At 48.6% G+C, this 23,202-nt stretch overlaps 1 protein-coding gene across 4 annotated transcripts in view; it reads left to right on the top strand.

Moving 5' to 3' along the window:
• The window catches only part of ACSL6 (acyl-CoA synthetase long chain family member 6), a 218,147-nt gene that overhangs the window by 72,843 nt on the left and 122,102 nt on the right, over nucleotides 1-23,202 (top strand). The gene's annotated exons all lie outside the window — the stretch shown is intronic.

Below are 23,202 nucleotides of genomic sequence, written 5' to 3'. Positions count from 1 at the left end.
GAGACTCTTCTATGTGACATGTGCCGTTGAGGGTACTGGGAGAATAGCAGCAGACCTATAATACAAAAGCCCATGCCCTTGAGGGGGGATACCTGGTTTCCAGGTATACCCCCAGTTTGTCTCATGGTTTAGATGGCACTATTTATGACTCGCCAAGTTGTGACAAATGATCAGTGTCTTCCTTCTGCTGCTGCAGTTTATCTGTGCACAGATGCTGGCATCCTTCAATCCAGGTCTCAGGTTTGGGTCAGGGCTTAGCTTGAGGCAGTAGGAAGAACAGAGCTCTCTGGAAGGTTTAGGCAAGCTTGTCCAACCCATGACTCACAGGCTGGATACTACCCAGCACAGCTTTGAATGTGACCCAACATAAATTGGTAAATTGGTAAACTTTCTTAAAATATTATGAGAGTTTTGTTTTTTTTCTTTTTTTTTTTTTGGCTCATCAGCTATCGTTAGTGTTAGTGAATTTTATGTGTGGCCCAAGACAAGTCTTCCAATGTGGCCCAGGGAAACCAAAAGATTGGACATGTCTGGTTTAGAGATTCAGATGGTTCCTTCAACTTCAGTTGTTGGTGTACAGGGATGGCCTCTGACTTACTCCACATCCTCAATCCGGCCACCGCCTGGTTTTCTGCACACAGGAAACACTTGGCAATGTTGGCTGAAACAATGAGTGAGAGCCAAGTGCCAAGTGCTGGGCTAACCTCGCTCACAGCCAATTAGGCATAAAGTAACCAGGGCTGCAGGAGAAGTGGAAACAGATGCAGATGCTCCAAGCAGGCCAGACACTTGCCGTCCTCTCTTGGTGAGTCCTGTGCTCAGAAGGGGCACAATGGAAACGTGCTTGGGCTGTCCATGTGGCAGTCTCTCTGTGGCAGTGGAGAAATCTCTGGCCTGTGTGTACAGTGTGCGTGCAGGGGAATGTGCATATGTGTGCATATTTGCATGCATGCACATGCATGTTCATGTTGGCTCTGGTCCCCACAACAACACCATTATAGGGTCCTGCTTAGCCATCCTTTCTGCTGCGGGGGGAAAATGGGTTCCTGACTGCTGTGTCACTTTTGGATTGTCACTGTTTTTTGTGTGCAGCACTCCTACCTCACCTACCCCACCCCTAGAGGCAGGCAGGGTGATGACTGAAGCATCAGGCCTATGGTTTCTGTAACAGGAAGTGATTTAGATGCTGAAAGCTAATTTTAGATGAGTTGATATGGGGTTTTTAAACAATCTTTCAGGGTTGGTTTCAGGCTCAAGGCTCAGCCCCCTGCTCCTCTTGCCTACAGGGGATAGGCAGTTTCCCACTGTCCTTTTCACTGTCTAGCTGGGTGAGCTCATGCCTGGCTGGGCAGGGCTCTTGAGTAGAAAGCCAGTGCTGATTTTCCCTGGATTTCAGAATGTGTAAGTCATCGTTTTTGGCCTTGAACACCAGGCAGAGTCCTGTGACTCAGCTCAGGCCTGACTCTAGGCCAAGCAGACACAGGACCTCTTATCCCTGGAAGAGAATTGCCTCGAGGCTCCCAAGGATCTTGTTAGGACAGAGATGTCCACCCTTAGAACCCAGGCTGAGGCCTGGGCCAGAGGTCAGATGAGGCTTCTGGGCCAAGAAAAGTATAATCTCGGGTGGCAGACACTTAGGTGGGGCCTCTTCTCCCAGTCAGCTCTGTCCTGAGCCTCTTAGAAGGGGCGGCTTTCTGACCCAGATGCCACACTAAGGATCCCATCCTAATTGAGCCCTGTAGATTAGGACTCCTGATAGCAGCAGACACAAAAGAAACTGAGGAGTAGGCACAGAACTCTGAGAGTTCTGTCCTCCTGGTGTTGAGGTCCCACTGGTTGGGGACCTTGGAGCCTAGTGGTTTCTGTCTCTGCCAAGGCCTGAGCACAAGAAATAGAAGGTTGGGCCTCCCTGGTCACCTCTGCAAGGGTCTTCAAAGGCCATTTTAATCTGCTATCCCATTCCCTAGGGCTTCCACAGCACCCCCTATACCAGAGAATGCTGTTCCCATGATCAAAGAAGCAGCCAAATCTCAGCATGCTAAGAGAGATGTCCCAGGGTTACATAGCTTCACTCAGGTAGCATTGGAGACAGCCAGGCGAGGAGCTGACCCTGCCCCGTAGTACTGACGGGATGCCCAGCATTCAGGGAGAAGAGCTCACTCTGCAGGTCTCATCTAGACAGCAGCCAGCCTCATGAACCCCTACCACAAACTGGGACCTCTGGAAAGCCAAGTATAAGTCTCTGCCAGTTCTTAGTCCACCCCTTGCTCTGCTTTGTGTTGAGGTGTAGCTTGGGAGATGAAGCCAGGCCTATAGGTCTTGGTTGGTACACAAGAAGAAACACTTCTGCCTGGAGAGGCTGTCGACGGACATTTCCAGGGACACACAGCAGACGCCTTCATGGCCTTTATGACCAGTCAGTCCCTTGTGGAAGACAAGTAGGACAGGATGGATGACTAGCTCAGAGCCAAGACTGAACTCAGACCACAGAAGAGAAGAGCATTCTCATGAAACCTCCAGTGTTTGCAGCACAATGACATAGAGGTAGATGGTGTGAGCTAAGCCCTGTTTTGAGAGTTCCATAGAAGGTGTCTTTGACCTATTTTCAAGGGCTGTGGTGGTAGGAGGAATTTTTGGCCACATCATAAAGAGTTTTGTGGCCACCTCTGATACACCTAGCTCAGGAAGTTGTAATTTTCCATGATTAGGTTATTAGTCACCAAAGTGATCGCTGCCCCCAGTCCCTGGCCGCTGTGCTGCAGGAGGCTCAGAGATGCCCCTCCAGCACTGCAGCCCTGCCTCCCCAACTGCAGGTCAGAAGCCAGGGAGGCCCTGAGTACTGATGGTGGGCCCTCCGGGTGCCTGCCTTGTTTGTGGAGCCCCACAGCCCCATTCCAGCTTCTTGAACACTTTGCCCACCCCAGGAGATTTAACTGGGGCAAGAAATCCTGTAAGATCTCAACAAAGGGACGAAGGTAGAATAGCTCCCAGAAAATCTACTCAAGGGAAGACCCATATACTCCAAGGTATCAATAATGGTGAGGGACCCAGTCTGTAACTTTCTAGGGCAGTTTCATTTCATTTAAAAAATCTTAAGATGAAGGAATATATTAATGGAAGTAGTTCATGAAGCATTTTCAGGAAACCACACAGGACTCAGAGCTCCTTGCCCATTAGAAAGATGGGGCTTTGTCAGCCTGTGTGGCATTCACACCTGGATTCCCAGGGTGGGCTTCCCTTAGGAAGGAAGAATTAGGTGCAGCCCATCTCTCTGTAGGAATCTCACCTGGTGGGCCCCTTCTCCCAAACTCCTGGAGTGTCTCACCCCAGCTCCTGGGCTCGACAGGGTGCCTCTGAGGAGTCTACCTGCTGTTGGAATTAGCGGAGCACTGCCAGACTGAGGAGCGAGGAGAGCCTGCCCCTGGGCCCTGCCACCAAAGCCTTGGGGGCAGTCCATGCTTTGCTTGCCAGTTGGTGGCAATTAGGTGGCATTAGGAATGTTTGTTGTTTCTAATTATTTGTTGGTTTGTTTATTTGAACAAAGGCCTTTTTTCCAAAGACCTGCATGCTGCCTTCATTCTGGAGGAGCCAGGGATTGGCCCAATGACCCAAGTGTTTGGAAGTCTGTAAGGGCCCTTCATGCCTGTGAAGTCACAGAAGTAGGTAATCACCCACCTACCCTCCCCAGGTACCTGATGCTGATGTGGTCAGAGAGGGTTGAGAAATAACTCAGCCTCAAAGCCTTAGACTGCCTTCTCAGGGTATACTGTCTTCTCAGGGTGTAACTGCCTTCTTAGGGTATAACCGTCATCTCAGTATAGAGAATTCAGGAAGAAGATGCCTTGCCACACATGAGGAAGTGGGAGTGGAATGAGCAGGCATTGCATTCAGGGCAGGTTTAGAGGAAGGTTTGGCAGGTGAATGATGGTTTGTGTACAAACCACAAACAAGAAATTGAGAGGACAACTGGGTATAGGTGAGGTGACTACTCTGCCCTCAGAGAAGTGGAAGTCTGAGTTCATGGGGAAATGCCTCTTAAATAACACAGATGGGCAAACTCCAGACATTAGTGAAACCTTCTTTGTTAGACATCCTTTTCAGGGGTTTCTCATACTTCCCCACCCACCTTAATCAACAGTGCTGACCACAACTGATACCTTTCTGGGTGACTCAGGGCCAGTGCTCAGGCTGGCCACTGTGCGTTGAATCCAGCTGAGGATGCAGGTGCAGCTGGAGGAAGGACTAGCCCTGAATGGGCACCAACCCCAAAAGAGTCCTCTGACTGTCACTCAGGCAAAAGTTCCACAGTCACATTGCTTTTGGATCCTCTGCCTCATTCTTCCTGAGAGGTATTTGGTGAAAATAGCCAGACCTCTGGAGTGGGAGACACCTGACTCCTGTTCCTGCCGCTTCCTCCTTCCTGCTAGTTGCCAGACCTTGGACAGTTTGGTAACTTTGAATTTGCCCCTGTCAGATTCATTCATTTACTCACGCACTCACTCACTCATTCACTCAACATAAATTCCTGAGCAGCTTCCATGTGCCAGGTACTAGTTTAGGTACTTGGGAGTGATCAGTAGAGGAAATAGGTAAGTGTTCCACCTTCAGAAATGTGTATCACAGCATGGGAGGTACAAAATAAACAACAAAGCTGTTAACAGGTTAGAAGATGGTAAGTGCTATGGGGAAAAACAGAGCAAGATAAATGGTGCTTGGAGTGGTGGCAGAAGGGGCTGCAATCTTAAACAATATGGACATGGCAGATCTCTGAGAAAGTAACATCTGAGCAAAGACTTGAAGGTGTTGAAGGCGTTAGCCCCTTTTAGGCACAGGGAAGAGCCAGTGCAAAGGCTCTGAGGCTGGTGTTTTCAAGGAGCAATGTGGAGGCAAGTGTGACTGGAGCAGAATGAGTGAGCGGGGAGGGTCACAGGGGAAAAGAGAGGGATGGAAAGATAAAGGGGAAGATGATGCGGACCTTGTAGGCCACTGTGGGAACTATGGCTTTTCTCTGGTAAAACACAGAACTCCGAGAGGGTTTTGAACAGAGGGTGTGATCTGACTGGAGTGTAACAGGATCACTCTGGCTGCTGAGTTGAGAATAGATTATAGAGCAGGGAACAGGTAGAAGCAGAGAAGTTAGCTAGGCTTCCACTGAAGTATATTCTAGAAGATAATAGTGGCTGGAATCATCATGGATTCAGTGGAAGTGCGGAGAAATGAGAAATGTTGGATTCTGGACCTATTTTGGAAGAAGAATCATCAGCATTTGCTGATGGATTAGATGTTGAGTATGAGAGAGAGGTCAGAGTCAAGGATGACTCCAAGGGTTTTTCTCTGAGCAGCTGGAAAGAAGAATTTGATATCAACTGAGACAAGAAGACTATAGGTGGGGCAGGCATGGAGGGGAAGATTAGGAGTTCACTTTAGTGCACATAAAATGGGATAATTAAACTTCACAGGCTGTAGTGAGGGTTAAATACGATAATATATGATAGGCCTTAGCACTAGCACCTAGTTAGCTCTTCGTAAATGTCACTTTCCCTTTTCCTTTCTCAAAGAGGTGGTGAAGCATGAACAGTTGGGGTCTCCAGACCAATTTGACTAATTGCCTTTCCGTAGAAATAATGTGCCAATCAGATGCCAAGACAGCCTCCTCCCTGTGGTTTTCTCACTCTTCAGGACACTTTCACTGTTGCTAACAGGGTCTTTAGATTTGTCAAAGGTTTCTCAGTGATGTTGACACACTGGTGTGATGATGAGTTTCTGCATCGGGGCACTGTGGCGCCCAGACAGCCTCCATCTTTGTGCTCACTGTTTCCATATCAGTCACCCTGCTGGTGTCAGATGAGCAAGAGGCATGATCTCTTCAGCAGAACAGTTTGGTTCTGCAGACACACACACCCACATCCGTATCACCCCTTGACCCCCCACCCCCAGATTGTTATGGGACTGTTGAAAAATTACTTACCTGTGAGGTAGGTACTGTTAGTCCCATTTTATAGATGAAGAACAAAGGTTCAGAGAGGCTTGTTATATGAATTAAGTGAGTGAGTACATGCAAAAGTGCTTAGTAGCATTGCGCCTGGAACTTAGTAAATGATTGAGAATGGTTAACTATTGTTAGTAAATGTTAACCATTGTCAGTAGTTCAAGAAAGGAAGGAGTTTCTTCAAAACTACACTTTTGTTATAAAAGATAGTAGGCTGACTTAACATTAGGTCACAACTTTATCTTAGCTATTTGAATCATTTGATTCTGAATAATATTGTTGGTATGTGGCACACCACAATTTTTAAATGAACAAAACAAAAAGGGTTATAGTCTGTATAGTAGAAGCATTTTCATACAGGGAATAGTTGGATATACTTGCCTTTATGGATGAGAAAATCGAGGTACCTGGAAGGATGCTACCCAAGGGCCATCTTTGGATATGCGATGCTGTTTACTTGTATGAATTTTTAACAGTAAACAGAAATCCTTCTTAGGACAGTAGGCTAGTTTGTAAAGATGTCTCTGAAATGTCCGAGTAAGATTTGTGTGTTTTCAGTGGTTACATTGCTTCATCTGAGGGGCCACCTGACTGTGCTGCCACCATGATGGACAGCCCAAGGCAGGGTGCATAAGATAGTGAAGCCTAGCAAAATAGATTCCTTAGAAGTGCCCAAACTCCCCTCTTCAGCTGAGGTTGGTGACCGCTCAGACCCAGAGCCGTGCACACTCTTAGTCATTTGCTCACTGTCTGAGAAAGCCTTCTCTCCAGGTAGAAACACAAGAACAACTCAAGGTTTGTAGTATCCCTCTCAAGCTTGTCCAATCCATGGCCTGTGGGCCACGTGCGGCCCAGGACAGCTTTGAATGTGGCCCAGCACAAATTCGTAAACTTTCTTAAAACTATTATGAGACTTTTTTTTTTCTTTTAAGCTCATCAGCTATCATTAGTGTATTTTATGTGTGGCCCAAGACACATATGGGGAAGCCAAAAGATTGGACACCCCTGCTCTATACACTGGTTGGTGGTGAGTGAGGGCTCAGGTAAACATGAGACATCTTTGACAGCTTCAGGATAACAAAATCTTTAGGTACAGAAGTTCTGCTTGCAGGCCTCCTGTAGAACTGGCATATATGAGAACAGGAATCTCATCTTTATTCTGTTTAAATCCTGGAGATTTGATGCATGGCCCCTGCCAGTGTGGATATTTGCATGTGAATCTCAAATACACTGGCTTCAGTAGCCTGTAAAACAGTTCAAGAGACAGACCAGGTTCCCGAATGGTCTCTCAAAAAAGCTATAAAATTGTGCAGAAGCAGAACATTTGAGTACCTGCCTTTCAGCCATGATGTCTTCTATATTGGAAGCCTAGTATCATCCTGATTCAACTACATTTTCCTGGACTCAGTCTTAGAGTCCAGGGCAGCTCAATTTGAAAATGGCATAATTCTCATACTCTCTGACCATTGGGGTTCCACTACCAGGTACCAAATCATGATGGGGGTATTGCTGGATGTGTCACAGACATCCACCCTGCCCCACGCCACTGAGATTTGCTGATTGGAGTGACTTTAATGGACCATTTCTGCCCCAACACTGAATGCTCACACAAGGCCCTTGACTCTTCCCTGATATTCCCATTTATGCTTCAGCTGTCCTTGCTTCCATTTCTTCCCCCTTCACCTTGGCATCCCTAGCCCTCTGCTTTGGTATATTTGTGTCTTGGATGCTGAGTGGAGAGGAGAGCTCTCTTTGGTGGTGAGCAGGGGGTGAATAGTGGACATCTGATGACAACTGACTATCTCTCCTCCTGGCAGCCGCCTTCCCTCGGCTCTGCACCACTACCACTGTTCAAACACTCCTCTCTGCCCTCCCCATGGCCAGGAGCTCAAAAGATGCTGCAGACCAGGAGGATTCCAGCTTGGGCACATTATGACCAATGGGCTACAACTTTAGTGGGCATCATCTGGGTATCAGCTTGGATTATGACCACCAGGTCAAAGTGCTGAGTGCCAGGCAGTCAACAAGCAGCTGCTATGGCATCTACCTGTCAAAGTTCTGTCAGTTCAAGATACAAGAGCACCAGGTGGAAGGGCACTTGCTGCATGTCAAGTTCACTGTTTTTTATGGTCAGGGTCAGAGTTCCCTGCAAGTGAGGACAGAACCCAGCTAGACCTGGCCCCAGGGCTCCCTTGCGGTCTGTTCCCACTTCCTTCTGGATAATTCTGGCCCTGTCCCAGGGCATTTGACAGGGGCCAAGTACCTAGGCCAACTGAGGAGCAGAGTGTAGAAGTGTTGAAAAGCCTCCACCTGCCAAGACCTTGAACACTGAACCCAGCCAGCCTCCTGTGCCCCAGCCTCTGTCCTCTATTCCTTTGTGAGCCCTTCCTTGACCACTTCTCCTCCTTTTTACCCTCACTCTCCAGTTCAGGCCATCAACTCTGGCAAAGCAAATATAAAAACCTCACTGATCCCCTTACTGACTTTTGGCCAGCACAATAGCCTAAGGGATCCTTTAAAAACATAAATCCAGCTTCTTCTTGTCAGTCAGGTCTCAGCCAAATGTCGCCTTCTCAGAAAGGCTCCCATCGACCATCTAAAATCTTCCATGCCATTATCACATGTTCTATTTATTTTATTTTTATTTTAAAAATAGGTTTAAAGGGCACAAGTGCGGTTTTGTTACATGGATATATTGTGTAGTGGTGAAGTCTGGGCTTTCAGTGTAGCCATCACCTGAATAGTGAACATCGTACCCAATAGGTAATTTTTTAACCCTCACTCCCTCCCATCTCTTGAAGTCTCCAATGCCTGTTATTCCACTCTGTATTTTATGTTATTGTATCCACTGACATTATCTTGAGCATTCTTTTATTTACTGCTTTACTGTCTTCTTTACTACCTTGGAAGCATCAAGAGGGCAGACAATTTGTCTCGCTTGGTCCTAATGCCCAGGACAGTGCCTGATAACATGGTAAACTGGTACTCAAAAAGTATTTACTGAATGAATGAACGAATCCATTCTTAAGAAGAGCTCACATTGCCAGTCACGGGGCTGTCAAGCAGTCCTCATGCTGACTTGAGCGCTGAGTGGAGAGGAGCGCCTCTCCTTGCGGTGAGCAAAGCATGAGCCTGCCATAAACCCAGGAGTTATGGGGCAAGGCCTCTTGGCCTAGTGGATGCCAGCCAGTAGGCCACGTGTCTCTTTAAAAGCAGCAGGAAGCCAAGTCCTGGAGATAAGAAGTGTGGCTGCCAGCGTGATAGAGGTGGGAAGAGAGCCGGAGGGTGGAGGGTGGGGGCTGCTGGGTACCTCTGTGCTGCTCCCTGGGGATGCCCAGACCTCTGTGGCTGGCTGGCCAGCACCACATGCTTCCTGTGGAGAGCGAGGAGAGGAGATCCCCTCCAAAGGCCCTGGAACTGGGACTGCCCCAGCAGCCTCACCCTTGTCCTCACTGTGGTGGTTGAGACACAGGGCTACTGTCCCTCTTCTCTGCCATTCATGGACACTAGGGCAGCTGCCATAGGGCAGGTGTCATATCCATGTGCTCTCTGCCCCAGCTCCTGTGCTCCTCTGTGTTTTAGACTCTTCATTGGTACAATGGGTTCCTCCACACTGGTGATTGTAAAGAGTCGGGGAGGAACTGAGGGCTAGAGTCTCAAGGAGGAGTGAGGGTCTGGAGGGCTGAGATACTAGATATGAGAGGCAGCCCGGGTGTGGTGGATGGGCTGGCAGGGGCTAGCTAGCATTCGGATGCAACATAACAAAGACCTGGCATCCCTTTCAGTGTCTCATCCCAGCTGGTTGATGCCAAGTAGCAGGAAGAGTGATGGAAGGGCACCTGAGGAGTCTCAGAGACTTTGGTTTATGTGTTGTCTCTGCCACTGTCTGAAATGCCACAGGTCATTTCTCTGCTCACAGCTTCAGTGATGCGTCTGTGAAAGGGGTCATGTTCTGTCTCTCACATGATCGTGGTGAGCATTAAGGAAATTATGTAAGTCATTTCAGTGACTCTTCAGGCTTTAGCTCCCCATTCCTGCTGGGGTCATCTCCTAGGATAGTGAGGATGTCTGTGGACACAAACTAAGGAAGCCAGAAAACCGCTGTCCTGACTCAGTGTCTTGCCCCACCCTGGCCTCTGGCCCAGATTCTGGAGGCCTTAGTCAGGGGGTGGGGGTCTGTTTGCCCAGAGCTGGGGTTTCCCTATAGATCCTGTGGGACAGAACAAGTGCAGCCCACTGGAAAGCCCTTGAAACAGTTGGATGTCACCCTGTCTGAGAGGAGCTTTAAGCTGCCAGAATGGACTGATGGACTGGTTGGATCCGCCCCCTTGGGAAAATCCAGGCATGAGCTGTCACTGGACCTGAGTACAGTTCCTGTCCATCCTGCACTAGCAAGGCCATGGGGAACACTCAGAAGGGGAGGCTTCCCCTGAAACCTGCTTAATATACAGCTTGTCCAAAGGTCCCAGCCCCTAGCCACCTGAACAGCCAGGACTGTTCCATTTCACTATCCTCCACAGGCCTGCCCCAAGGCCCCTGCCAACAAATGTCACTTCACCCCCGCACCAGCCTGCTTCCTCCAGGATTGGTATTTTCTGACTTCTGTATCTTTCATGGCTTCTATGATGCCACTGCTCCTGTTTCTCTTTCTCCTCTGTGACCAGTTCTTACAAGCCTCTCACACAGCTGTCTCCTCCTCTGCCCATCTTCTAGGTTTCCAAGTTCCTTGGGGCTTGGTCCTTCTCTCTTTGGCTACCCTACAGGTCTCAAACTTGTGGTCTAAAGGCCAAATCAACGTCTGCACCCTCCAACAAGGGTCCCTACCTTTTCTTAACCTGCCACCCTGCAAACAACACCTCAGACTAGTAGTGTTCCCAGACATGTTTCTGCATGCCCCTCTTTGGGGAGAAACTCCACGATTATGGAGCCATCCTAAATGCGAGCTACTAGGTTCAGAATTCTTTGATCTAGCTTCAGCCTATCCCCGCCACACCTCTTACCAGGTCACCTGGCTTGGTTGAAGGGCTTTCTTTAAGGCATCCCATCACAAGCATGTTTTTCTCTGCCCCTTTGCCACCTGGCAAACGACTCCTCCTCCTTTCATAGACTGACAAAGAAGCTATAGCCGCCCCAACACAGATGGTACTGAGTCTGCTCACTACTGCTCGGGACAAAAGCTGCCTGACAGGTGTCTCTGATACCTGGTGGCTGAGATACAGTGAGTACTCACTATTAGATGGGGAGAGGGACCCTGTAACCATTTCTCCTGAGGAGTTGAGTACCTGAGAATGACAGAGTGAGGCTCTTCCTTGGGCTTATATGTTGCAGTAGGAAAGCAACAGAACCCCAGTTGCTGGGGTTGCGGCGGGGAGCGTGGTTTGTGAGCGTCAGGCTCTGACCCATCTGCCCAGGGACAAGATTTGTACAGGCTTTTTAAGGTGGTCTTGTGGATGCCGTGATACACAGCTCAGCCCCCTTTCCCCCCCGCCCCCCCGCTTTATGAATGAAAGATTTATTTCACCAGCTGGTGGGAGAGCTGCCAGAAGACAGCCCCAGCTGTAGCCGTATTTTGGCCTGCCGCTAAAACATAATTGCCTTGTGTAAGGTCACACCTGCTTCTGCAGGGAGCCCACATCTACCAACTGATAAATATGAAGGTATAAAGGCTTGGCTCCCTCTCCTTCTTAGGAAAACTCTGAAGGATCATCACAGGTGAACTCTCCTGGTCTCAGCTGGAACCTCGACTGGAACTGCATGGTAGCTCCACTTCTCCTTTTGCCTATTCCTGTTTCAGTCCTCATTTCCACTGATGTTGACCCCAAGAGCTTTTCCTAATAAAGGTCCTGCATGCTCATACCTACTCAGTCTGTTTCCTATAGAACCTAATCTACGGCATCTGGCTTTAGGAGTGATAGAAAAAAAATGAGATGCTAAGATGTGATTTTGGAGCTGGATCACCCACTGTTGGCTGCCAATGAGGACTCCCTTCACAGGTGGCAGGTGAAGCAGATGGCTTTTGGCCCATGGTAATAGTGCAATTGTTAAAACTTTTACCCATGTTGGAAAAGAATGCATTAGATGGTGCAGTGCCTCAGGTGTTTGAGAAATATGGGGGAATTAGCCACTTCAAGGACAATAGAATTGCTAAGGTTGACTAACTTTCAGTAAAAGATAATGAAGAGCTTAGAGTGATTAATTGGCAATGAAAACATAAGCGTGAAAGCCATAGGCCTCTTTGGTGCATCTGTAGAAAAGAAGAAAAAGCAGAGAATCAGACCCATACTTTTGTCAAAGTAGTTAAGCTTCAAAGAAGGTTATATTCCCAACCAAGGCAGGTCTCCTACACCAAAGGCAGAGCCCTGGTTGGGGAAGAATGAAACCCTGACACATGGGAGGAGGACCTCTGTTGCACCTGAATATCTTGAATCCTCAGATTTCACTAAACACTCTGGACCTGGAGAAGTAACCTACTCATCTCTATTAAGAGCTAGAATTTGCTTCTTACTTTAAAAAGAAAATGCAGAGACTTCTGTCCTGCAAGACATGTTCTCTCATTCCTCCGGGATTTGCTCCCATGTTACCTCTTTGTGCTAGGCCAATAACTAGGGTTAAGTCAAAACCCAACCTGGCCAGACATGCTGAACTTGATAATGTAGAAAAGGACTATACCTCAAAGGAAATTCTGTTCCTATCCAGAAGGTACTAGCGGGAGCTTGGAGAGTATGCACAGGACTGGATTCTGGACCAAGGGGGTGGAACAGAAATTTGAACAAAAGAGTTTATGGATATGGGAACATTCTTCCAGGATAAAGTATTTAAAACTGTGGCAAGACCCCAAGAGATGGTGCAAATACATCGTTAGGATGGCTCCTAGAAGCGTGGAAAGAGGATGGCCCATATTAACTGAAGGTAGCCAGAATGACTGTGGCAGACTATGAAGGACATGGGTATGCAGGAATAAATATACTAAGCAAATTCAGAATATTTGCCTGAGGGCCAAGAAGATACCAAACAAGGAATATGTTGGAAAGAAGGGCACCAGTATCACCAAGAACTAAAATGGTGGCCAAAATAGGCCAGCACTGACAGGAGATGTCACAGAACTGGGCTCACTGATAGCAGTAGGGGTGATAGGACTCCGAAATAATAGAGGCCAAGTCATAGCACCTAAAACCTCACAAGTCTGATGGGCTCAGTTGTCTGAGTGGCAAGATTAGAATGATGGTTAAGAGGGCCTGACTCCCTGGGAGTTAGGGAAATGGTTAATAGAACATAGCATCTCGAAGGTCACAATGGATGGCCAGCAAACAATGCTGAGGATTATTCTGTGCAAGAGAAAGAAATCAATCATGGATAATGAGTCCGGTCACCCCAATAAAAAGTCACCTGCCGAGTTTCCAGATCTGACCCAGTTTTCAGACTTAGAACCTACTGATTGAAGAAGAAGCCAGATCTCCCAGAAGAAAGAGTCCCACACCACCACAGCAAGTGTGCACGATAACGATTTCCCTAGCCCTTTCCCAAGGGGACCTGTGGGCACTTAACTTGGATAACTACATACTAGGAAAGAGAATATCCAAACACGTGAAAGACTATTGAACCTGGGATTAGAATTGACATTGTTACCTAGGTACCTGAAGTAGCACAAAAATCCTCTCATTAGAATGAGGGGTATATGTGGGCCAGGTGAGAGATTCCTGGCCCGAGTTCTGCTAATAGCAGGCCCTCTGGGTCCACAGACCCACAGTGATATAATCAGATCAACACACTTGATAATTAGCACAGCCCCTACATTGGGTCCTTGGCCTGCATGGTAAGAGTAATCATAGTGAAGAAAGCCAAGTGGAAGCCTTCAAAACCTTCCCATTCCAGCCAAAATAGTAAATCAAGAACAATATCGCATTCCAGAGTTAATGGCAGAAATTATTGCCACCATTAAAGACCAAAAAAGGAGTCCATCATATCTTCATTTAATTTACCAGGAAAATCCAGTTAAATCCTGAAAGATGACAGCAGGCTACTACCAATTTAATAGTAGCCCCATTTGCAGCCACTGTGCTTGCCAAATGTGTCTTCACTACAACAGACTAACGTGGCCTCAGGCACACAGTGTGTAGCTGCTGATTTGGTGAATCCATTCTTTTCCACCCCTGTTAGAAATTGTTTGCATTCACTTGGGACAAACAACAGTTCAAATTGCCAAGGCAAAGTTAACTCTCGTGCCGTCTGTCACAACATAGTTGCAAGAGGTCTGCACCACCTAGGCATCCTGCAAAACATCACACTGGTCTACTCTATTGATCATATTATGCCAATCAGACAAGACTGGTGGCCATGGCAAAACACATGCACTCCAGAAGATAAACCCTATGAATATTCAGAGCCTGCCACATCAGTAAAGTTTTTTTTTTTTTTTTTTGAGACGGAGTCTCGCTCTGCCGCCCAGGCTGGAGTGCAGTGGCCGGATCTCAGCTCACTGCAAGCTCCGCCTCCCGGGTTCACGCCATTCTCCTGCCTCAGCCTCCCGAGTAGCTCGGACTACAGGCGCCCGCCACCTCGCCCGGCTAGTTTTTTGTATTTTTTAGTAGAGACGGGGTTTCACCGTGTTAGCCAGGATGGTCTCGATCTCCAGACCTTATGATCCGCCCATCTCGGCCTCCCAAAGTGCTGGGATTACAGGCTTGAGCCACCGCGCCCGGCCCAGTAAAGTTTTTAGGAATCCAGTAGTCTGGAGCATGCAGATAATTTCCACCAAAGTGTAGGACAAATCACTATGTCTTGTACTTCCCACCACGAAGAAGGAAGCAGAATGTTTGGCAGGCTTCTTAGGGTTATGGGTGCAACCTATATGGATGCAACCTATTACACACTTGGGAATATTACTCTGAACCACGTATCTGGCAGTGACACAAAAGCCTGCCATCTTTGAGTGGGGCCCCAGGCAGGAAAGGGCTCTTTGGCTGTAGTACAGGTAGCCCTGCCATGTGGGCCATATGAGTCATCAGATACTGTGGTTTTAAAGGTATCTGTACTGAGAAAATACACTGTCTCTAGGGTTCTGGAACAAGGCCATACCATCTGCACTGGAGAATTACATACCTTTTGAAAAACAGCTCTGCCATGCTTCTGAGCCTTGGTAGGACTGGAGGGCCTGACTCAGTGACCATGCAGCAAGAACCACCATGATTAATTGGTTTTTGTGAGACCTACTAAGTCATAAGGTCAGGTGGGCTCAACAGCAATCCATAGTAAGATGGAAGTGGTACAACTGGAACCAATGAGCAGGATTGGAAGACACAAGTAAGCTGCAGGTACAACTGACCCAGAACCCTGTACCGTCCAACTCCAGGACCCCAAAACCTTCCCCCAGCTCACATCTATGGCTGCATGGGTGATCCTTTGTGTCCAGCTGATGGAGGTTGTAAAAGCTCAAACTTGATTCCCAAATAAGTTCAGATACAATACTTGGCCTCAAGGAGATCAAGAGGCCACCCCACTGCTAGTTGACTACATTAGCCTTCTTAAACCCCACAAGGGCCAATGATTCATTTTGACAAGAATAAATACACAATTTAAGTATGGGGTTGCCTTTCCTGGCTGCAAGGCCACAGCCAACATCACTATCCAAGGGCCTTTGGAGTTTTTTATTCCCCTGGTATGGGATCTCACATAACACATCAGACTGAGGGATCTACTTTATGTCAAAGAAAGTGGAAGCACAGGTCCATGACCATAGGATCTGCTAGTCATATCACATATTACACCACTCAGGTGTTTTGTTAGTTTGGTAGAATGTTGGGCAACAGCCTGTTGATGGCATAGTTGAAGCACTGGCTTGGGGGTGCTACTTTACAGGATAATGAGCTGTCCTTCAGGATGCAGTTTTCACTATAAATCAAAGACCTTATATGGAGCTGTGTTCCAGTGGGTATAATACAAGAGTTTCAGAACCAAGAGATAAAAGCAGGAGTAGCCCCCTTTACTATCATTCCCAGTGACCCACTTGGAAAATATATGCCTCTCATCCCTGCAAATCTGGGCTCTGTGGGTTTGGAGATCTTGGTTCTCCAGGAGGGAACATTTCCAGCAAGAGTCCCATTAGACTATCAGCTAAGGATGCTGCCAGGGCACTTCAGCCTTCTTGTGTCTAGGGACAAGCAGGAAAGAAGAGGAGGTGCCATCTTGGCAGGGGTACCTGAGCCTGATCATCAGGAGCTAAGACTACACGGTGGAAGCAGGGAGGCATACATGTAGCACCCCGGTGATCCAGTTGGATACCTCTTTATTACTCCCTTTCCCAATGTTTACAGTAAATGGACAAGTGCAACAATCCCAGCCTGAGATGGAATCAGATCCCTTAGAGATGAGGGATTGGGTCATGCTACCAGGTAAGCCACCAGGATGAGCAAACGTGCTAACTGAGGGTGTGGGGGAATCTGAAGTGGATAGTAGAGGAGGAGATGATGAGTGTCATTTGTGGCCCTGAGATAACTGCAATAGCAGGGACTGTAGTTCATTGTGAACCTTCCTCTTCTAAGTCTTCTCCCAGGAGTAGAAGCCTACTGGAACCACTGGTGTGCTAGAGCTGGCTACTTGTTTGTGAGATCCCATTGCTAAAGTTGTTGCCAGTCTGTTTTTAAACTGTTGGTAGCTTGATGATGGTGGGAGTATTTATACCATGACAGTGTTTTTTTTTTTTGTTTTGTTTTGTTTTTGAGAACCAGTTATTGATAGCACAGCACTAGAATCCTGGAGGAGCTGCTCCCAGAACCGGTGGGAAGTGTTTATATGAAGAAGTGGATCCAAAAAGCTCAAAGGGTGGACTGTGGTGGATGCTGTGATATGCTGCCCTGAACACCCTTCAGGAGTCCAGGTCTGATTGCTCCTGCTGAAGAAAATGTCCATGCCTAAGGTCATGCTTCCTTCCAGGGGCAGCTTATATCCCATTACTGATCAAACTGAAGGCATAAAGGCTTGACCTCCTTGCCCCAACATAGGAAGAGTCTGAAGGGCCATCCCAGCTCTAGAAGTCTCCTTAGGATCAGCTGAGACTTTTGTTGTGACTGTATTTTGTCCAATTTCTCCCTCTGTTCATACCTGCTTCCTTCCTTTCCCTTCCATGAGCAGTCCTTCAAGCCAGTTTCTGTCTCAGAGTCTGCTTCCCAGGCAACCCAACCTCAGGCAGGCAGACTGGTCATGCTTTCAGCACAAAGGTCCCCTGAAAGTAGAAAAACCTCAGCTCACCCCAGGGGAGTTCTTGGACCCTACAGGCTCACAGCAGAGTGTGTTCAAGTCAGCCTTAGTCTCTGCAGCTATGAAGGGGACTAATCACCCCATCCTCACCCGGCCTGGAATCGCTCCCCTGGGTCAAAACCTTTTAGGCCCTCAGGCCTCTGGGGCCTGAGATCATGAGGGGTGGTAAGAAAAGAAGGTGGCCAGGTAGAGCTCAACATCCTGTGATAGTCATGGAAATGCCGGACTGTAGCCTCTGCTGGGCACTGCCCCCTGTGCCCACAGTCTGGACTCATAGTGGTTCCTAAAAAGACCTTTTCCATGACAAGACAGCCACTATGCTGTGAGTAGGCGGCCCCAGGAGAGAGATCTCTGCCCCACAGGCCGGGAAGGGGAGGAAAAAAACAGGAGAATGGGTTGATTCTTAAGTCTGACTCCAGGGGCAGTGAGGACCACAACCTGCTGCCTTCCTGGGCCTTGTGGGGTTGAGGGCATTGTAGTCCTGGAGAGGTGGGTCCCAAGAGTCCCACAGAGCCTCTGATCACAGTGCCAAGAGGAGGAACCTCCAAGAGAATTGGGATCTACAGTCAGGGGCTGAGCTCAGAGACAGAGCGGCCACATTTTAACCCGACCATAGCTTGCAGCTGTGTCTCTGTCTGTCCCTGCCAGGGGTTCTTACCAAGTCCGCCATCTCATCTATGTCCGTCAGTCTTTCGCTGTCAGCGTTCCCACTTGTCTCTCCATCTGTCCTTTCTAGGCTCTCGCTGAGTCTAACTGTCTGTCAGTGTCTGTCCATTTACTCATCACTGCCAGGAGCCTGAGCTGTGCCTATCTGTTTGTCTGCCCCTGTCATGGTCCTGCTGTGTCTGTCTATCTGTCTGCTTGTGACACCTGATCCTTCAGCCTGACAGAGTCTAAGGTCAGATGCTTCTTCCTAACAGGGGGGTTCATCGAAACTTGGGGACCCAGGCCCATGACCATTTTTGTTTGGTCTCAGAGCCCAAGGCTGCATATCTCTGTCCCTCAGCCCCATAGGCACAAGAACCTTTGGTGTGACCGTAGCCCAGGGTATAGCTCGAGGCTCTGGCAGCTTCCTCTTATTTCCACCTGGGTTCCAACACTGGTTGCTGTGCTTGTCCAGGGCTGGATTGGTGAGAGAGGCATTAGGGTCTGTCTGATTCACAGCACTGCCCCTAGTCCTGAGAAGAGAGAGAGCTTCCATTGCAGTTGAGGACTGAGAGGCACCCACAGAAGCTGCCCCAGAGAGGTCCCAGTGGGAGAAGGGACCTGAGGGCTGTGGAGTTCACTCCGGGACAGCTTCCTGGAGTGTGAGGGGAGAGGGGAGACTATGAGTTATCCTGTTATTGTGTTGTTTCTGACTGTGGCTCCAGCCCAGTTGCTGCTTCCCTGGCCTCCCTTCCCCACCCTTCCCCAGCACATGACCTCACCCTTATCCAGTCTGGTGGAGGAAGAGGCCTGGGTAGGAGCCAGGGCCTCCACCAGGAGAGCTTGGGGCTGCCCCAGGCCTAGCTGGAGGAAGTGTGACACATTCCCAGAGAGCTGGGCTTCCCTCCCTCCTGCAGCTTCTTTTGAGATGGTTCCCGAATCCGTTAAGTGGGAAAAAGAGCTGGCAGCTGTGCTGGTGTTGGGCTCCCAGTTCCCCTGGCTCCTGGATGGCCCCAAGGGCCTCTTATTGGCTCCCTCACAGATGTTATTTTTGATAAGAATAATGCAGACAATAGCCCTGGCTGTGGACTGAGTACCTGCTTATAGCCTGTGGCTGATCTTGACCCCAAGAGCATTTTCTAAACTTTGGAAAATTGGATGTTGCCTTTCCATCCAGACTTCTGTAGAACCTGTGTGCATTTCTTTTATTCAAAGGTGAAAAGAGGCTCACTTGCATCAGACTCTGGAACATAGTCACTGCTGGCACTTGATGCCATGAGGGGCCCTCCTCGGAGCTGGGGGATAAAGCAGTAGTTCAGAGCAGAGACCCTCACAGTCCCCTGAGGAACAGATGACAGTCCACCCCTGTGGCCTAAGAGGTGGGCGGGCTAGCCTCAGAGTAGGTGTTGAGGAAGAGGGGGCCCCAGTGCAGGACCTCTCCACCTCCCGCTGGACATTGGTCTTACCCCATTGTGGGGACAGATGTCAACCATTTGGCTGGGGTGCGTTCCAGGCAGGGGTAGCAGATGACGGTGGCAGTGCTGTGGCTGTTTCGTGTTACTGGGGTCCAGGGCTGATATGAAGGAGATGGATGGTGAGTAATGAGGCTGGAGGTGTCTTCAGGGGCTGACGGGGCCAGGGCAGTAAGGGAGGGTCTTAGGTCAGACCAAAGGGCTTGGAGTTCATGCTGAGCTGGCAGGTAACCCTTATGACACACAACTAGACTAACCCCTAAAGTGTAAGCTCCTCAAGGGTTGGGTTTCTTTCAGAGCCTGGCACAGTTCCTGACACTTTGTAGGCGCTCAGTACATATTTATGTAATGAATTAATGGGTGGCTGGTGTGGGGAGAGAAGCAGGAAGGGTCTGTCTAGAGACAAGGCCTGTGGGTATTTGGGGTGATTGTTTGCATTAGTGAGGTGGACTGGGTCAGGGCGAAGCCATAAAGACAGAGAGAAGTGGGGAGGTTGGAAAGGGGCTGGGAAGATGAATGCACCAGGACATGGCAGGGGACTGACTTAGGGACTGAGACCTCAAGAGGAACCCAGGACAGTACCCAGGTCTCCACTTGGTTTCTCCACATAGGATAGCAGCACATCACAGTTTCCTTGGAGCCTCCCAGAGGCTCTGAGACTTTGTAGACAAGGGCTTCACTCCACAGTGTGCTGGCAAGACACCATCCACATCCACGTCAAACTGGGCCCTTTGTGAGCTACCTCTCCCAAAAAGGAGATGCAGGAGTAAACAACGTAGAGAAGAATTTCCAGTAATGATGAGAGCATTTGGGAAACAGGCTCAGATCATGTGAAAGAAGAGGAGAGTTCCAGAGTCTGGTGGATAAGCAGTGTCTACAAAAGGCAGGAAAACCAACAGCAACGTTGTTTACGAAAGACTTTTTTTTTTTTTTTTGAGATAGAGTCTCACTCTGTCACCCAGGCTGGAGCACAGTGGCGCTTTCTTGGCTCACCGCAAGCTCCACCTCCCGAGTTCAAGCAATTCTCCTGCCTCAGCCTCCCAAGCAGCTAGGGACTACAGGCATGTGGCAGCATGCCCGGGTAATTTTTTGTATTTTTAGTAGAGACAGAGTTTCACTGTGTTAGCCAGGATGGTCTCCATCTCCTGACCTTGTGATCTGCCTGCCTCTGCCTCCCAAAGTGCTGGGATTACTGGCGTGAGCCACCACGCCCGACCAATGAAAGACTTTCCTTGGGAAAATATTAAATATTTGGCAGTACCTACTAAAGCTAAAATATGTATATCCTATGACCTAGCAATTCCATGTCATTCCCAGCATTTCCAGAAGAAAGGTAGACATATGCTCACCAAAACATGAGTGCAGGAATATTCAGTGAAGCTTTATTAATATTAGCCCCAAAGTGGAAACAGCCCAAATGTCTGTCAGCAGTAGAATAGGAAATTATTTTTTTAATTAAAAAAAATTTTTTTAGCTACAGGTTCTCACTTGTTTGCTCAGGCTAGAGTGCATAATCATAGCTCACTTTAGCCTTGAACTCCTGGGCTCAAGCAGTCCTCCTGCCTCAGCCTTCCAAGTAGCCAGGACTACAGGCCCGTGCCACCATGCCCAGCTAATTGTTTTATTTATTTTGTGGAGATGAGGTCTTGCTGTGTTGACCAAGCTGGTCTCAAACTCCTGGCCTCAGGCAGTCCTCCTGCCTCAGCCTACCAAAGTACTGGGATTACATGCATGAGCCACTGCCCTGGCCAGAATAGGGAAATAAATTGTAGGATATTTTTATAATGGAATATTATACAGCAGTGAAAAGTAACATTACAATGATAGGCAACAACTAGAGAATTACACAGACACAGTGTTGAATGAAAGAAGTCAAACATAAAAGGGTATAGTACATGCTTCTGTTTAAATAAAGTTCAAGAATGGGCAAAACTAATTTATGGTGGCAGAGGTTGGAATAGTGGCTATACGTGGAGGGAGGATACTGATTAGGAGCAGGGAAGCATAAGGAAGGCTTTGGTGGTGGTGAAAAATGGTCTATGTGTTTCCCTGGGTGCTGCTTATTTACATAGGTATAAATATAAAAACTCGCTGAATGATAGATACTTAAGATTTGTGCACGATATACTTAATAATTTGTACAATAATACAATAAAAATGAAAATAATTTTTTAAAAGGTTTTTCTCCATCTACACAAGAACTGCACGCTTTTGAAGGAAGTGCTGAACTTCACCTTGGGTGAGCGTCCAGGTGGTATGTTAAGGGAAGGGCCTGGAAAGTTCGTGCTGATCTTCCCTTGAGGTTGATTAAAAAAAGGGGAGAAAGATTTTAATTAATCATCTCTCAGGTTGAAAGAACAGGTCTGGGCCAGAGATAACATCAGCAGCACCAACATGAAACTGTTTCACTGCTCTTTTCTTAAACCACAGTGAAAATAACTTTTGAAGCTGCATTTTTCCTGGCAGTCATGGTGCAGGGTCCTCTCACAGAAGGGAAATTGGTCAGCTGTTTCCAAGAGTGAGGCCTGTGTCCAGCAGCCCTTTAGAGGACCCAGAGAGGGGATTTCTGTGGGGCCAGGCTCAACGATTCTGTCTAGCTCACCTCCTGTGTGGTCCTGAGGAAGTCCCTGCCCTCTCTGGGCCTTGGGGCTGGGGAGCTTCCAGCACGGACAGTAGGTGAGATGGCTGCTCATCACCCCCAGCTCCCATCTTGGGGGCTGCCCCTGTTTTGACTTGCTCTGCAGACTGCATGTCATGAGTGTCTGGCCTCCCCACCCCTCTGAGAAACGGCACCCATCAGGGTATTCTCAGCAGCAACAGGTTTTCCCAACTCTGCATCTGCCTGGGCTTAATGGTGTCAGGGCAAGCTGGTCTTGGGCTGGGGTCTTTCCATTTCTGCCTCACCCCTACTTCACAGATAAGAAAACTGAGGATAGAGAGGGACCCACGCACCACATTTCTTGTGAAGCCCATGTAACAAAGTGGCAGAATCCACAGCAGGAGCCGCTGGGTCCAGGGACACCAGCCATGCACCTTCAGCACAAACCAGCAGCTGGCTAAGAAGCCTGGGACAGCACAGTGTGGTGCCTGCAGCCCCTGCCCTCCACTTCAGTCATGCAGACCCGGCTTACCAAACACATACGTATGCAGGCAGCCAGGTACCAGGAGTAAAGGCTCCAGAACATAGCGCATCTGATTACCAGGGCCAGTCCTGTCCATTTGGGGCTGACGTGGTGCAGGCCAAATAGCCCCCTGTATGGGACTCCATGCACAGGGCATTAACATGTGAGGTTAACTGAGGATGTCTGGACAGCACTTGCACCCTCTCAGGCCATGCTGTGAGCTGTTCTGCCTGGCCGGGAGGAGCAGACAGGCCTCTTCCGCTGTCCGTGCTGAAAGAGGCACCTTGACTCTTGCCCAGGCAGGAATGTTCTGGGCCTTTGAGGAAACCTGCCTCATTGTAAGCTAATCAAGATGGTCAGCATCTTGGCTGAACAACCAACTTGTGGAATCAGTTGACGCAATGCAGGACACCACAGAGAATCTCATTTAGCCAGGGACACTGAGGATGGACATTTTCTATAAGCACGGGGACCACGTGATGGCCACTGACCTGGGCACTGAGCCCTTCTCTTCAGATCAAGCCATGAGGAAAATCTCATCTGCCATCCCATCTCCCAAGTCATAATCCCAATTCCCTTCCAGTCCTTAGCCCACATGGGGTTATCCTGGCAGCTGCGCCATACTGGACCTCTCAGGGATGCCTTTTCACATTGCCCTGTTAGTTTCATGCCCATCAGTTCGTCTCACAAACTGACAGATTGGCCATTTCCATGGATGAAG

The sequence above is a fragment of the Macaca mulatta genome, chromosome 6 (assembly GCF_049350105.2).
Source record: "Macaca mulatta isolate MMU2019108-1 chromosome 6, T2T-MMU8v2.0, whole genome shotgun sequence".
Lineage (NCBI taxonomy): Eukaryota > Metazoa > Chordata > Mammalia > Primates > Cercopithecidae > Macaca > Macaca mulatta.
Note: the sequence above shows the minus strand (reverse complement) of the source record. Positions and strands in the feature narration are given on the sequence as shown.